Source organism: Bidens hawaiensis, unplaced genomic scaffold (genome assembly GCF_021521415.1).
Source record: "Bidens hawaiensis isolate Kalapana, Puna unplaced genomic scaffold, B.hawaiensis_p1.1 tig00031426_1, whole genome shotgun sequence".
Taxonomy (NCBI): domain Eukaryota; kingdom Viridiplantae; phylum Streptophyta; class Magnoliopsida; order Asterales; family Asteraceae; genus Bidens; species Bidens hawaiensis.
Window position 1 is genome coordinate 45161 of NW_027495285.1, and position 18595 is coordinate 63755.

Genomic DNA, 18595 nt, shown 5'->3' on the forward strand with positions numbered 1-18595 from the left:
TGTCTTGTGGATGATCACGTTCAGTCCTAACAACCGGATTGTCAGGAACGACAACATTTTGTTCCAAGTTAGTTAAGTTCGGCTCAGGAACTGGAGCGGATTGTGGTGCCTCTGAAGTAGACGTTAGAGGCTGATCTGCATTCGGCACTTCTTGATTTGACGATGAAGGTTGTGAAGTAACCTGAGTTGGTGCCGATTGTACATCATCTGCTGGAGATTCATCTTCAGATTCAGATTCGGAAGATTCTTGAACTTGATCGCTAGACTCTGTGGAGGAAGATGATGACGGACCAGGATGAGTTGAAGATTGCAAAGATTCATCAGGAGGTGCATTTTGCGCCTCATACATCATTTGAATAGCAATCTCATACAGATTGAAAGACTTGAACAATTTGTCATAATCAAACAACCAGTCTTCTCCTGTCCCCTTGGCTGGTTCTGTGTAGCGTTGAACATCGACATGGTACCATTCTTCAACTAATTTTGTTGTTCTGTTGAAGACCCTTTTGAGAGGTACGCTGTAACCCAGAAAATAACCCTTGATAATCTTCTCCTCGAACTTATTATCAACGTGCCTTTTAAGTAACGTGCAAAGAGCTCCGAATGGTTCCAGGTGCTCTAAGTTAGGCCTTCGTCGTTGAAGAAGCTCGAAACTTGTCTTGCCGTGGCGCTTGACAATGCCTACCCGATTTAATGTGAAACAGGCGTTGGCAATTGCCTCACTCCAAAACGTAACAGGTAACACTGAGTCGGCTAACATTGTTCTTGCTGTCTCGATTAACGTACGATTTTTCCTTTCAGCAACCCCGTTCATTTGTGGAACATATGGAGCACTGAACTCCTGAACGATCCCTTTTTCTTTGCAGAAATTTTCAACATTCGCATTTTTAAATTCTGTACCGTTATCTGACCGCATTCTTCGAACCTTCAGATTGTATTGAGACTCAATAGTTGTAACCAGCAGTTGTATACATCCAAACGTTTCTGATTTTACTTTCAAGAAAAACACCCAAGAGAATCTAGAATATTCATCAGTAACCACTAGACAGTATGAGTGCCCAGAGATACTTTTGACGCTTATTGGGCCAAAAAGATCCATATGAAGGAGTTCCAACGGAATATCAATCGAGTGGAAACTCTTAGACTTGTGGGACCTTTTTATTTGCTTTCCTGCTTTGCACTGCACACACGAATCAGGGAGACGAAAGCTTCTCAGATTAACTCCCTCAACTAGTCTGTTGTGCACAAGCTTGTTCATGTTCCTGACATTTATGTGTCCCATCCGTCTATGCCATAAGACAGTATCACGTTCGGATGCCTTGGACACAAAACATGTCGCCGTTGGAGACGATGACCCTGCCTTAGCCATATCCAGAATGTAGAGATCACTCTGGCGTGCAGCTGACATTAAAACCTTGTCTTCAGGAAAGTTGAAATCCTTAGCCAAGATGTGGCAATCTCGGTCGTCAAACATAACTTTGAAACCTTTGTCGCAGATTTGACTTATCGACAACAGGTTGTTCTCCAACTCTTTGATGAAATTAACTTTCTCAAACGAAATTCGCCCATTAGACACAATTCCTTGGGCCGTGATATAACCTCCTTGATTTCCTGCAAAGGAAACTGCACCTCCTTTTATTTGTCTGACACTTGAAAGGAGATTCATGTTTCCAGTCATGTGCCTGGAAGCTCCTGAGTCTATGATCCACATGTTGAATCTTGGATCATATAGAGCAACCTGCACACAAAAACAAAAGGTTTAAATATCATTGGAAACCCAAGCCTTTACGGTCTTGGGTTTTCCATTTTCATCACGAATGTACAATTCAATCCATTTACCCTCATTAACACTGTTTTCTGGTTTGACATTGTTGTCAACAGTGTTAGTTTTCTTTGGTTTCCAAAAGTCAGTCTTCTTCTCAACATGTTTGAGATAGATGGTTGAAGACTGAGTTTCACTTGTCGAAGTGGAAACATTTGGATCTGAGGGGTTTGGGGATTGGTGTGGTGAGGTTGGCTGAGGTTTCCGAGGAGAAACCGACCTCGGTGTGTGAAACCGTTCTTGACCTTGAACGTCAATGGTCGGTCGCCTCCTAGGAGGTGACTTGGCATACCTCGGATCCGGAGTCGATATGTACTGCTTAGGATCCGTGTACTTATAGCAAAATCTTGCTATATGCCCTACCTCTCCACACGAAAAACAGTAGTTTCTCCCCCTTTGACTTGGTGGAGAGAAATAACTCTGTTTTTGTCGGTTATCACAGTACCCCCTGGATTTGATATTTTGGGGTGTAGTTTGTCTAGGAGGGTGTTTTGGGAAATTATGTTTTTCATTAACGTTACCCTCCTTTACAAACTGGGTACTATGTTCCACATAGACTTTCTCAGATTTAGGATTAAACTTTTTCTTCTGAGAATTTCTTGTTGTTGTTGCCTTTGACTTAGATGGTGGTGGGCCCGACTTAGTTGTGGAACCTAAGTCTGTGGCAACAACATTTTGTTTGGACTCAGGAGCCGGGTCAATGACTTCTTTTCCCTTAGACTTAGAAATTTGGTTTGTGTCCTCGGGTATATAATCATTTGATTCATCATCCGGCACAGCTCCTGGTGTGCTTGCAAATTGATTCAGGATCGGGGGTGGGACATTGTTATATCCCACGCCTTTTTCCTTTTTGCCTCGGAACTCGGGAATGATGTGTTCTAATAAATAAGATGAATTTGAGTAACTTTTTAATTTGAAATTCAATGATTCAAAATCAGCTTTCAAGTTTTCCAATTCTTTTTTCAAAACATTATTCTTATTTATGTGAAAATTGATAGAATCTTGTTGATTCAGAACACATATTTCAAGTTCCTTGTTCTGACGCTTAAGGCTATCAATCTTTTCTTTAAAAGCAGACTCTTTCTGCTTCCAAGCCTTATTCTGTGCAAGCGCGTCAGTCAGTTCCATTAAAGATCTTGAGGCTGCTTGTTTGTAAGCCTCGAGATCTTCAATTCTCTCTTTTAGAGATTGAATTTCTTGTTCATACAATTCACATTTTAAACATTTAACATTTTCTGGTTTGGGAGTTGATGGGTTAGAACTTACCTTGGCATTTGATGTCTCTGCCATGAATGCAAAGCAAAGATTCCCAGCTTTTTCCAGAAACGATGCAGAAGTTGCTTTAGACTCTACTTCGTTGACTTCTTCAACTTTAGCAGCCTCTGCGGGAATTGTCGAACATGGAGATATTTGAGGAACATTTGACTCTTTATCGTGATCCTCCTTAATCTCCAAAGATATCACTTCAACCTCAGGTTCTTCTTCATGGACTTCAGCAGCTGGTTCATCGACAATATATTCTTCATTGGTCGAGGAAACAACAGACTCGGTTTCAGAGTTTCCATCTACTATTGTGACATCAGCCATGTTGATGCTGAAGTTCCATGTCTCGCCTTCATCCCCTTGAACTGCAAGAGCAGTTTCATTGTTGATGTTGACGTTGTTTGCTGCGGTTTGATTTTGAGGGACCAGTTGTCTCTCAAGGTTGACAGTTGCAGCAGCTGCAGCAGGAGTGGATGATGATGAAGTGGTTCGGAAGGGATATTGGTGACCTTCCCTTCTTGGCTTCGAACACTCCTTGGCAAAGTGACCAAGTTCGCCACAGTTGTAGCATTTTACTTTGTTTTTATCAAAGCCGAACTTGGATTTGTTGTTTATTGAGAGGGCCTGACCTGTTTTCTTCGTCCACTTTCTGGCCCTTCGGAACGCACTGCCAAGAGCCCACATAATGTCTATGCGTTCCATATCATCTTCGTCAAGCTGTTCATAGTCATCACTGTCCAGATGACTATTTCCTAGCTTACCCGCCACCATTAAACTGTAGGACTCAATTATCGTGCCTAGAGTTGCCATGTGTTCTTTGGCAACCTCCACTGTTACTGTTCCCAAGCCTTCAGTATTCAACGTTGCTTTCTCCGTTGACTTGGGTCCGGAGTTAGTACTTGAGTTTCCAGAAGTTGATGGTGGGACGGAAGATCTCGTTTCAGTCCCCTTTGATTGATTTGACGTTGAGGAGACAAAAGCGGTCTTCATCGGAGCATGATCAGTTGAATCTGACATAGGAGGTTTTGACATGTAGAGTGATTTGTCAGAAGTTGATCTCGGTTTTCTGGAGGAGGCTCTTAGTTCAGCCTCTTCTTGTCTGATTTCTTTAATAAAATCAGACAGGAGAATCGTCTCCAGCTGATGACTTCTTCTCATTACTGTCAGGAAGGTGTTCCAGCTGGTTGGAAGTCCTTGAGCAAGACATCTAACCTTTTCAGTCCCTGTTGTTTTGACATTATAGGACTTGAGTTCTGACATTAGATGATAGAATCTCGACAGTAACGATTCAATGTCTTCTCCCTATTCTGGACCAAACAAATCAAATTCACGCTTGAGCTCCCGTGCGTGAATTTCTCTAAGTGAGTCAGATCCTTCACATCGTTCAACCAGTGCGTTCCAAAGAGTTGACGCTGTTGTAAACTGGTTAAACTGATGGAAGAGATCGCTTGAAAGTGCTTGTGACAGTAACGAGAAGGCTTTCTTCTCAGCATCAAAGGCTATCCTTTGATCTTCAGACAGCCTAAAGTAACTCAAAGTCTCACCATCATCATTTGTCGGATGCACCCAAGTTGTCTGAACAGCTTCCCAAAGTCCAGGATTCACACCTGTTATATGAATTTGAAATCTTGTCTTCCAGGTTGTAAAATCGTTTAAAGTCATTAGCTTTGGTGGCTTGTTATAGCTTCCCGATTCAGAGTCACTTTCGAGAATCGATTGAATCCTCTTGTTGGTACTCGAACTTGCAGCCATCTTTGTTTCTTTGCTTTAACGTTGAACTGTTGATCGAATGGGTTTGATTCGATCGGATGAGTGACCTATTCGATCGAATGTGTTCTGGTTCGATCGAATGTCTCTCTGAAATGCTGATCTGTAAGTTATTCGATCGAAAGTGAATCTGGTTCGATCGAATGGGTTGAGAGGTTCGATCGAAAGAGTTTCTGGTTCAATCGAACGGGTTCTGACAGTCGAATAAGACAAAGATCGAATCGGCGGATCGAATAAAAGACTTATTCGATCGAATGGTGACTAATTCGATCGAACGAACAAATCTGGTTCGATCGAATGAACTAGGAGTAATTCTCGGCGGGAAAAAACTGATTCGGTCAAAGTTTAAACTTGTTCGATCGAATAGGAAGGCTATTCGATCGAATGAGTTCCAAAAATAGACACGTTCGATCGGAAAATCTGGAAATTCCAAAATTAGAAGATTTTGACGGATTTTCGAATTTTGAATCAAAAACACAAATCTTGGAAGATCAAGAAGCAACTTAAGATCAAAATATGACTTTTAACACAAAAACAACTTAAGACCAACCAAAAAACGGATCAAAACCACCAAAAATACGAAGAACACGAAGAACGCGAGGAACGTTCTTGACGAAACTCGAACTTTTAACACACAATTCTAAGATCAAAACACCAAAGTATGACAATTTTAACAGTTTTTGACAAGAACACGACGAACACCAAGATCAAAAACACCAAAAATTCGGAATTTTCCGGCAAAAATTACGATTTTCGCGAGAAAAACACGAATTTTACCACGAATCTAACGTGAATCTAGAACCAAAGGCTCTGATACCACTTTGTCGGACCGGTGCGGGACACGGTTTCCCAACGATTCACGGGGCAACGTGTTAGAGTGCGGAATCCTCTAACACGGCGATTCGGTGGTGATCAACAACGCACGGTTACGATTCCTAAGACGGTTTGACACCTAGGGACGGAGGAAAAGACCGACACGACGAAGATGGGCAGAGAGGATTTTCGGCAGTAGCAGGTTCGTGACTGTGTGTAATGTGTGCTCTCTCTTGTGAAATTTCCTAAGTTTCGTTTATATATCGTATACTGATTCGATCGAATGAGTATCTCATTCGATCGAATGAGTCCTGGTTCGATCGAATCAGTCACTGATTCGATCGAATCAGTTTCTTTTGACATTCTCAGTCCGTTAACTTGGTTTCACGATCGTTATTTTCATATCGAACCATCCTGATAGAACTGGGGACATACACATGACATTTCATGTCCTAACATATTCTTCGTGATCAGATTAACTCATTTCACATGGAGCCGGATGAACAGTATTTTCATGCTTGGGAGGGTTTCCAGAACATGCTAGCTCGTTGCTCACAGAATGGTCTCACACCATGGACTCTCGTGGAGAAATTTTACAATGGGCTGAACTACACCAAGTTCGTTTCGACACGGCTGCGGGAGGAAATTTAATGGCAAGGAAGAATGTCACCAAATGCAACGAGATGTTTTAAAGCTTTGCTCGGTCTAATTTTGCCAAAGCGCCACCTCGCGGGAATTCCACCCCGTTAGCATTTTATTCTCATCTTCTCGAGGTGTACACCAGGTTAATCTGGATACTACTGTGGCTGCTGCTTTGGAATCATTAACGAGAGAGGTGAAGGAACTTAAGACGAAGGTAGACAAGTGTGAGTTTTGGAGAGGTGGACATGGTACATTGGAGTACCCGTTAATGAATTAATAGGTCGATTTTGTTGGTGGTCAACAATCATAATTTAACACCTACAAGAACCCAAATCAGAATAACTCCAACTGGCGTCCCGCGGGTGCACCATTCGGCTTCCAAAATTCTGATAATCAAGGACAAGGTCAGTACAATAATAATGATAATGATAATAATAATAATAACAATGATACTAATGTTCAAAATAATGTGCAGAATTCTAATGGAGGAATGGGACGTCTAGAGGAGATGATGAAGCAAATCTTGAAGAGGGATCAAGTTACACAGAAAAAGTTTGCCGAACAGGATTTGGTCTTCAAGAATCAACAATCTTCTTTGCTTGACCGTTAAAGGTCCGTTGGTGATATTGCTCGTCGACTCAATGAAAGGCCTCAAGGACACTTTTCGGGTTCAACTCAGCCGAATCCGCCCGCTCAATTGAAAGCAATTACTACTCGTAGCGGAAGGGTTTTGGGTCCCGAGGTTGTTATAGAAAGGGTTGGAGTTGAAGAAGAGGAAGTAGTAGATGAAGAGATTGAGATGGAGGCTCCGGGTAAGTCGCAATTTAAAACACCAATATTGAGCCGCAAGTTGAGAAAAAGCCGGTTGAGTTCCGGCCACCACCCGATATTGATATTGCCCATGTTCCGTATCCCGCTCGTCTCAAGCATCAAAAGTATACGAGGGAATATTGGCATTTTATGGATATGTTCCGACAGTTGAAGATTAATCTTCCGTTTGTTGAAGCCCCCCAACACATGCCAAAGTATGCTAAATTCTTGAAAGACTTACTCAAGAGAAAAGATCGGTTGGGAGAGATTTCGTCTATTCCACTTAGCGGGGATTGTTCGGCGGTAGTGTTGAATCGGGTCCCGGAAAAGTTATCGGACCCGGGTGTGTTTACAATCCCATGTACATTCGGTAGTGATATGATGAGTCAAGCATTGGCGGATTTGGGTGCGAGTATTAATCTTATGCCATATTCATTGTATGAGAAGTTGGAGTTGGGTTACACCGACTCGAATGTCGTTGTTATTGGCGGATCGTTCGGTTAAGTATCCGCGATGTATTATTGAGAATTTGCTAGTGAAAGTTGACAAGTTTGTGTTCCCCGTTGATTTTGTGGTACTTGACATGGAGGCCGACGAGGAGGTTCCCATTATTCTTGGTCGGCCGTTTTTTAGAACGGCTAAGGCTCTTATTGATGTGTATGAGGGGAGGGTCACACTTCGGGTTGGTGATGAGAATGTTACTTATGATATTGCAAAGTCGATGAAGCACCCGAGTGATAATGATGATTTTAGTGGTCCATGCCATTCGATCATTTTCTTAATTCTTTCATTCCGGGTTTTGACACATGTCTTGATTATATTTGTGGAGCCGATTTAGTCGGGATGGATGTGGATGAAGAGTTGGCGAAAATTATTGAGAATGGTGAGGAAGAAGTGGTAGATGACGTTTCTTGCTTGGCAGAGATTATGGAGATTAGTGAGGTTATTTGTGAAAAAGAGGTGGAAAAACCCGCTCCGTTGGAATTAAAGGTTCTTCCGTCACATTTGGAGTATGCTTACCTTGAAGAGGGATCGACTTTGCCCGTTATTGTTTCTTCTAAGTTGACAGAGGAAGAAAAGTCAAAGTTGATTGAGGTGTTGAATAGGAATAAAGGGGCGATTGCATGGAGACTTTCGGATATTCAAGGTATTAGCTCCGCTTATTGTACCCACCGGATTTTGATGGAAGATGAGTATAAACCGGTGGTTCAACCCCAAAGGCATCTAAATCCGAATACACAAGAGGTTGTCAAGAAAGAGATGCTTAATTTGTTGGATGCCGGAGTGATTTATCCGATTTTGGACTCTCCATGGGTAAGTCCGACCCAAGTTGTCCCAAAGAAAGGGGGGATGACGGTGGTTATGAACGAAAAGAATGAACTTATCCCATCGCGTACGGTTACCGGTTAGCGGGTGTGTATTGACTATCGGAGGTTGAATGATGCTACTCGAAAAGACCATTTCCCATTGCGGTTTATTGATCAAATGTTGGAGCGTCTCGCAGGTCAGCAATTTTATTGTTTTCTTGATGGTTTTTCAGGTTATTTTCAGATTCCAATCGCACCGGAAGACCAAGAGAAGACGACTTTTACATGTTCATATGGCACGTATGTGAATCATCGCTTGGCGTTTGGGTTGTGTAATGCTCCGGCTACCTTACAACGTTGTATGGTGGCAATTTTTCAGGATATGATAGAGACGTCAATGAAGGTTTTTATGGATGATTTTTGGTGTACGGTAATTCTTTCGATCATTGTTTGGGTAGTCTTGAGAGGATGTTGAAGAGGTGCATCGAGACGAAGTTGATGTTGAATTGGGAAAAGTGTCACTTTATGGTGACGGAAGGGATAGTGTTGGGTCATAAAATTTCGAGATATATTGGGCGAAGATTGGCACGATTAGTAGGCTTCCTCCACCGACAAATGTTAATGCTATAAGGAGTTTTCTTGGTCATGCGGGTTTCTACCGGCGGTTTATTAAAGACTTTTCCAAGATTACCCGCCCGATGACCCGATTATTAGAGAAAGATGTCCCTTTTGTGTTCGATGATGAGTGTTTGAAGGCGTTCAAGTTCTTAAAAGAGCATCTCGTGAGTGCTCCTATTCTCGTGTCACCGGATTGGAATTTACCTTTTGAGCTCATGTGTGATGAGAGTGATTATGCAGTTGGAGCGGTTTTGGGGCAAAGGCGTGAGAAACATTTTCACCCTATTTATTATGCAAGCAAGACGTTGAATGATGCCCAAGAAAACTACACCACCACCGAAAATGAACTTTTAGCCGTTGTGTTCGCATTTGACAAGTTCCGATCTTATCTTGTGCTTTCAAAGACCACCGTTTTTACCGATCATGCAGCTTTGCGTTTCCTCTTTCATAATAAATATGCGAAGCCCCGTCTCATACGGTGGATTCTTTCACTTTCCGAGTTTGATATCGAAACTAAAGACAAGAAGGGGGCGGAGAATGTTGCGGCGGATAATCTTTCCCGTTTAGAGGATCCAAAAAGAGAAGAGATTCGTGAGGAAGAGATTGGAGATAGATTCCCGCATGAGTCAATTGATTTTGTTGCGGCCGAAAAGCAAGGTTTGCCATGGTTCACCAGTTTTGCTAATTATTTATCTACCGGCCTTATGTTGAAAGGGATGACCATGCAACAAAATAAGAATTTTTTCCGGGATGTTACTCGTTATGTTTGGGACGATCCTTTTCTTTTCAAGATTGGTGGTGACCGATTTCTTAGAAGATGTGTGTTGAAAGAAGAAGGGTTGAATATTCTAAAGCATGTTCATGAAGGTTTAACGGGAGGTCATCATGGTGCGCATGCCACAGACCAGAAGGTATTTGATAGTGGTTTTTATTGGCAGTCGGTTGTGAAAGATGCAGTAGAATTTGTTAAGACATGTGATGCTTGTCAACGCACCGGAAATATATCATCCAAGAACGAGATGGTCAAAACCCATACAAACTCTCGAAATTTTTGATGTTTGGGGCATCGATTTTATGGGACCATTTTCTGTTTCAGATGGTCACAAGTATTTAGTGGCGGTAGATTATGTTTCCAAGTGGGTTGAAGCCCAAGCGTTGGCCACAAATGATGCTAGAGTTGTTGTGAAGTTCCTCAAAAAGTTGTTTACTCGTTTCGGGACTCCACGAGCGATAATTAGTGATCGAGGTACTCATTTTGTAATTCCGTCATGGAGAAGGCATTAGCTCGCTATGGAGTTACTCATCGCACCTCTACTGCTTACCATCCTCAAACAAATGGTCAAGTCGAAAATGCTAATAGAGGGGTGAATGGAATTTTGGAGAAGACAGTGGGAATAAGTCGGGAAGATTAGTCAGAGAAGTTGGATGACGCGCTATGGGCATTCAGAACCGCGTACAAGACACCGTTGGGTACTACACCGTTTATGCTCGTTTACGGTATAGCATGTTATCTTCCCGTTGAGTTAGCGCACCGGGCATTTTGGGCGTTGAAGACGGTAAATGTTGATCTTACTGAGGCCGCAAGGAAGAGGTATTTTCAAATTCATGAGTTAGAGGAACTTCGTGATGCGGCATATTCTTGATCGTTGGATATCGAGGAAAAGACGAAAGCGTTGCACGATCGACGTTTAAAGGGAGGTAAAGACTTCAAAAAGGGTGATAAAGTATTGTTATTTAATCCTCGTTTGAAGTTATTTGCAGGTAAATTGAGATCCAAGTGGACGAGACCATTTTGGTGAAGGAAGTGTTCCGGTATGGTGCGGTGGAGTTAGAGAATCCGGACAATGGAACTTCGTGGAAAGTGAATGGGCATCGTTTAAAGCATTATCTTGGAGGTCCGGAGGATTTAATCGAGGTGGAGGAAACTCCTCTCGATCCATCGAACTAAATCATCAACGGGGTTCTTGAGTGTTAGCCATGTGGGGTCCCCTTCTCGCGTTTCATTACCATTAAGAAACGGACCACAAGGGACACACTAATGTAAGCCCTACAGATGAAATTTTGCATGCTCACCTATGGTGGTGGTTCGACGTATTGCTTGATAACGGGGGTATGTCATGTTGTGGGGAACACTAGCTATTAATTAATGGTACCTTAATCGTATCTAATGGTTGCCTGGTAGACTTTGATGCTTAAGCTTTGGTGGATAAACAATACCCTTGATCGTCTTAACTATTCATGAAAAAAAAATATAGAGCAACAAAAGTTTTAAATCTGCTAATTTTGAGGTTTAAGTCAAGTTGGGGTGGTCTGGTCCAGTAAAAGCTGAAAATAAGCGGGTCTTAATTGTGTAAACCACTGAGTAATATTATTGTCGGATCTTGTTTGTCCCAGTAAAGATTAAGGCATGGGTTTAAGTGTGTAAGGCCCCGTTATCAGTGCCTCACTTGGATGTTGGATTTACTCATAAACACAGTTCTAAATATCAGAGTTAATTAAAACTTTACGTGGAATACAAAATAATCATTACATAATAATTCATAACTTATCTTGAAACATTCATCTTGTCTTTCAAAATCAAAACATAACTTATAAAACATAACAAGCCTTCAGATGCCAGACTCTTATTCTTCTGCCAAGTGTCCCCGCTCAAGCCAGCTGTCTCATCCTACTCACCTGCGTGCATACTAAAAGTCAACTACGCTGAGTGAGTTCTAGTTAACCAAGCAACTTACATACAACCATTACATGCAATTATATACGTGTCCGAAGACACATAGTCCACTATCTATACTTTTTACCTTACCGCTTAACCACTTACATGTCACTTACGTCTTAGCCACTTGTTTGCGGGAGTACGTAAAGGCTTACCCTCCCACGTTCTCTCGTTATGCCACTTTAATAACGGATGCACGTAAAGGCTTGTCGTCCCATGTTCTCTCATTATGCCACTTTAATAACGGAGGCACGTAGAGGCTTGTACTCCCACGTTCTCTCATTATGCCACTTTAATAACGGAGGCACGTAGAGGCTTGTCCTCACTCGTGCTCTCATTATGACACTTTAATAACGGAGGCACGTATAGGCTTACCCTACCACGCACTATCGTTATGCCACTAACACCCTTAATAGACCCCTTACCACTTCTATCACACTTTCATCTACTTGTCTACAACACACTTCCTATCAGTTTAACATTTACATAATACGCAAGTCACACCATAACATTCACACACTTATAATCACTTAGAGATCATCTCCTTTGCCGACACGTGCAATATCCAAAGATCATTCACGCATCGTCAAACATTCATTCATAACCTTTACATGAGGACTAATTCATACATCATTTATAGCATACACTTACCACTTAAGGTAAGTGTATCCACACTTCACATCGAGTATGCACACAACCCCGAAAATGTAACAAGAATGGGGCTAGAAACTCACCTGGATCCTGTTTCTTTCTCCGTTTATCGTAATTCCCTTCTTTAATTGTGCCCTGCTAACTGTATATAGGGTACACATATTAATATTCATCCTATTTGTATTCCAGTTGGAAATGATTAAGTCTGGTATGATCGGTTGGCCTTGCATTAGTTTACACTATACTTAAAATATTTTACTCCCTCAACCTTAATGTATAAGGATTTGATTATTTAATTCTTCTTTTCTTTCTTTTTTATTTTAGCTTAACATCCTAGATTATATTTTGGACGTATAATGGCGTGGGTTCACACATGCGTATTTTTATACACACATATCTAACTCACGGGTACTTATATATACATATATAAGTATAATGTATTCGAGTCTTAACGTGATCGGGTCTTTATTATTGTTAATTACACTATAAATAACCCAAGGCATTGTAAACGAGTTTTGTCTATCTATTTTGTAATCGAGTTTATATGTTCTAAGTGCTTGAGTGATGGTGTGATCGAGTGTTCAGGGTGGAATAGGATTTGGGTTTGTAATTGGGTTTGGGCTAGTGTTTGGGCCTGTTGAATAAAAACATCAATCCCAATGTCCCTTTTAAATCATCAGGTCATTTTCTTCCTTCTTCATTCTTTTGTTTTTCTAACAGCTGCTCCAAGTAATCAAGTTCCCCCAGAATCAATTACAAAGTAATTGATGATGATGATGTTGACTCATGATTATAAAGACAACTTTCTTGTAATCGATCTCCCCTGTATGCGCCACTCAACCATCAGCCCAGTGTATGCGATCGAGTCTACGGTTTGAATGACTTGTAATCAACTGAGCAGATCTAAGGTAATCGGGTTTAAGTGTGTGCATGCGAGTTTCGTTGTGAACGAGTTAACAGCAGTTCGCCTTCATCTTGTACTGACTCTGATGTATGCGAGATGTGTAATTGTAATAATTGTATGCGACTCCCCTTTGTAATCGATGACCATGTGTGCGAGTTCAGTGTGTTCGGGTTGGATTGTAAGCGAGAGGGCTTGTAAACGGGTTTGATGTATGCGAGCTCTATTTTTAAGCGAGTATAACAATGAAATCGATCAAGTATTGTATGCGATATGTATGTATATATAATCTGAGTAGTGTATGCGAACTGCATATATATCATTTTAATGCGAGTTGTATATGTAGTCGATGCCCTTAACAGGTCGATTACAAGGTAATCGACTTGGATTGTGCTCGAATGTTATTTGTAATCGATGTGTGCTTGGCTGCAAGGTAAACGATGATCTGAGGGTCCACTGTATTGGGTTTGGGGCTGGTGGGTTCCGGACCATCCATGTCTACGGGTTGGGTCGTTAACCCACTAATCGTTTATTGTTATTATTATTATTATTATTATTATTATTATTATTATTATTATTATTGTTATTATTATTTAACATATAAACCTTTAACATGATGCCACCTTACCCCTTAAGCGCTCTTGTGACCATTTCCGGGTAAGACTTGACTTGTGAATTCATAAAGTTCGGATCTTTAAGCTTAAAATTTTTAAAATAGATCTAGGGTTTCTTTAAACGAGCCGTTCATAGTTACGAGTTCGTTAAGTTCTATTTTAACATCAAGTTTTCAACTTTAATGTTCATTTATACCCGATCTACTCTCGTTTTAAGTTTCAAGGCCAAACGTTAATGAAAACATAATCTTTAAGGATCAAGAACTTACATTTTTGTGTTCGTTTGTTGTCGTTTGGCTTAGTTATGGACTTTTAAACCTTGAATCTATCTTGTATATGGACGATCTAATAATATTTAGCGTTCGATTTTGCTTCTTCTTTCTTTCTTTCTCTTGGCCGTTTATTGTAAGGTGTATGTGTGTGTTCTTAAGTGTGTGTAGAGATTATGGAAGATGGAAATGAGAGTTAGGGTTTTAGAATGGTTTAAGGGGGTATTTATACCCCTTAAAGCCCATGGACCTAAGGCCCATTACTCTTTAATCAACTTTAATTAATCTAAGTCTATGATCCTTTCTTTATTTGGTATTAATTAATTATTGACACACGATAACTAAACGCGAATTTCTTTATTTAATATTAAAATGTTTAGGATGTTACAAAGTGGACAACAATATCGGTGATCGCGGTTTGCGTTTTTCGGAGCTTTAAAAATTAACGTATATGTTTTTAAGATGTATTTTCCGATTATGATCCAACTGCATCAAAATTTTTCAGGGACGAAAAAAAGAATAAGTGTGGGTATATTTTATTTAATATTTTAATAGTTTATGTTCGTTTTTAGTCGAGATTTGTATACAACTAACACTTTTATGTTTTGTAGACAAAGGAAGTTGATCGTGATTAAAAAGGGTGAAAAATGAGTTAAAAAGAGCCAAAACGGAGATCCGGAACGTGTCAGGAAGGAACCGGACAGAGAACCGATCAGACCGGGCCGGTCTGACCGGCCCCCTATGTGTGACACGCCTCGCCGCAGCGCGGCGAGGCTGCTATTGGATTTTTATTCCGTTTTTATTACGTGTTGGGCCTTGTTTTCGGTATAAAAACATCTTTAACTTAAACCTGACAATACCCTGCTGCCACCAGACGAATTTGGAGTTTTAGAGAGCATATTTTCCAGTATTGTGGTGATTTTGAAGGCACGAGAACAGCCGGTGAAGAGCTTTACGTTCAATATCGAAGACTACGGGTTTTATAGCCTTTAATATTTCGTTTCTCATTATTTCACCATGTTTTCAGTTTTAATTGTTTTATTTGATTTAGACTATATGATGCTAGGATAAACTTCATAAACTACCTAGGTCGTGATGAACCTTTGTTCGGTTTAATTTTGTTTGGTTTTTCTTTCGTGGATTTTATGTTTTAAGTAAAGTATTGGGTTTGAATTAATTGATGCATTTGATTGCTTGGTTTTGTTTACTTGGATTTACTGTTTCACATTGCCCTTGTTGATTGTTTCATAGGATAGGGTTTTGTTAGGTCATTTACTGTGTGGTCTTGACTTGTTTGTGATTGATATCGATTACAATCATATAAACCATAAAACTGATTATATAGATAAAAGTGAGCTGCTAGCCTAGAAAGCTGTAAGGTGATAGGCTATTGATAGATCTTTATTGGTCAGGATTGCTAGATTTAGTTCTTCGTAAGGAGTCCGTCTAGGTTTGATTATCAACTTAGTCTATTAAGTCAATCAAGTCTACTTAGCTATCTTTGATTTCCGCGCTGTAAGGTAGGATTTTGTCATAAAGATACTTATACGTAAATTATTAACCATAAGGAAGTTTAATTCATAAAACTGGTGAGTCTTAAAACTTGTTAGAAATCCATAGGCGTCTTCTTGAAGTCCAAGGGTCCTGTTCGGGTTTTCTGTCAAGTGTCTATTTTATGATCCCAGTTCCATAACTTGAGTTTTCCATTTAATTAAAAACCGTAACTTTGAGGATTCTAGCCTAGGTAGTTGTTTTTTATCATCTGAATCAATTTAAGAGTTTTTAATAGTTTATTATTAGTTAAATTAATTAGGTTTAAGTTTTATATTAAATTAATTAGTTTTAAGGTAATGATGATGTTTTATTATTATTTTAATAATTAGGTTTAGGGTTAATTAGTTTAGTAATAGTTTAATAATTTAGTTATGTAATCATTAGTTAATCATTATTAAGTTTTATTTAATAGTCAATTATTATTTAGGGTTTTAATTAATTAGTTTAAAAATTCCCCCTCAAATATTATTAATAATAGTTGTGTCTTGTAGTTGAGTCTTGTTTGCTAGTTTCGTAATTTATAGAGTCTCGTAAGTTCGATATCCAGACTTACTTAGCTGTACTAGAGTCGACCGGTACACTTACCGGTTAGTAGTTTAAGTTAAGTTTAAGAGTCTAGAGTATTAATCAATATCTAGTTTTAGTATATTTTTATTTGACTACTTTTAGCACATCACCATCCAAAAGTTATTTTAAATAGATTATGTTGCACACTCTCTTGACAAGTAATTAACCAATTTTAGTGAATTAACTTTAACAATCCGTTTTCACATCATTGCCAATGTTGCCATTTTAAAGATGATTATTTACTACTAATATTTTGTATATTCCACGTTCATATTAGGATTTATGTATTATCGACCAGTGCTTCACAATAATGACAGTTCCATGGCTTATTATCAAGATCGGCTCTTGGTGTCTTTTTTAAGGGTGATATAAGATTTATTCATCAAGTAATAATTACAACTTAATCTTTACTTTTAATAAACGAATCACATGTTTAACCAATATTATTAAACCTTAGTTAAGAGTTATTATAAATCAACATGGTACCATGAAAGTTTAGCCAATAATATACATAATGTTATACATCAAAGTAATAGATACATACATGATCAAATTGAAACAATCTATCTAATTTAGATGACTAATCTTTAATGCTAATGACTTCTTCCAAAAGTTTAATCTCCTTGATATTCAAAGGATGGATGGGTGAGATAATTCTCTTATTATTGGTTGTGAAAGGAGGTGGGTGAAGAGAATTAACGAAGGGTTAAGTGTATTAAGTGTGTACGCATTCAATGAAGAATGTAAGGTATTTATGGGCTGATCAGGGGTTCTCAACACGGCCAATGTTGATGTGAACACGAGTGTTGAGTGTTTTGTCGAATAGTGTTAATTGCCTATCGTCAGAAAGTACGTCAAGAGAGACAACGCGGCACGTGTCGGGTCTGGGCACGGCCCGTGTTTAGCTCCAGAGGCTTCCATTTGTCGTTTTCTCTTGTACTATCACCATGGGTGTGTTGGTTTCAACATGACCCGTATTTTCATCAATATTTGTATTTTTTTCCTCTTGTACTTTCACCATAAGGTGGGGTGGTGTCAACATGGGTCATGTTGTGACTTCTGAATTTTGTCTTTTCCTCGTATGCTCTTAACATGGGTCATGCCTTGCTTCAACATGGGGTGAGTTGAGTCTGTTTTTACAGTTTTCTCTGTTTTTCTCTGTATATCATCTCGTTTTATTTTTTAAGTCTATAATTACCTAGAAATAGAAATTATAAACATTAGTGACTATTTATTCTAATATTACTACTGATATTATACCTATTTTGATATATTTTAGTTTTGAAAAGAAGTATAAATTTGTAAACATCAAACCTAAATCAAAGCTGACAGGTAGCTCCTCGAATCCGCTAATGCACAAAATCAAGGAGCAAAACATAAATAAATAAGCGACAATGGGTTAAAATTCTGATTTTAATTCTTATTTGGGTTATGTTTTTAATCTGAGTTGGATTGTGTTTTTAATCTGAAAAGGGCAAAGGTTTGTTCTTGGCAAACATTATTGTTATTTTTACTTTGTGTTTCAATATGAGTTTGGACTGTATTTTAACCAAATGAACAATAACACGTTCCTTGTGTATATTAACATAAATACTATGACTAAACTAATGAACATTAACACAACCACAGAACTACAAGTATGACTAAGGCATAATAATACATATGAACTAAAACACATTATTCATATGAACTCATACGAACAACCATAATCACTATTCCACCTTCTGTTGTGTTTTAGTTCTTCAATAACTAAATAGTGGGTTTAATTCTGCAACCTCGCCTGATGTGTTTTAGTTCTTCATACTCTGATGAGTATTTTTAAGTTCTACAAACTATTCGTCATTGTGTTTTAGTTCTACAACACAAAATATACAAATATCATTAAGATAACTGAAATTTAAAAAAAAAGAAAGTAAAGGTAATAATATATATTTATCATAGCTTTATCATCACATCCAGATGCCAAAACACGATCATTTTCATATGATTAATCTAATAAATCACCTTATCCATGATATGAGCTCCTTGAAGCATTATGATTTCACAATATGGCTATGAAAGTATAGAAAAGAATCATTGTCGGCAACTACGGTGGTTGTTACGTCATCTCATTTTATTGACAAATTAGACAGATAATTTTCAGATTTAGCTAGATTTGTAACAAAGTTTAGATCAAATCTATGCTGAAACCTGTTAAAAATAAGATGTTGGTTCTCCCCTAATCGCATCACAAGTCTGTGTATAGCAATGGTGCGATGGTTGCACATGGTGGTTGATGCGT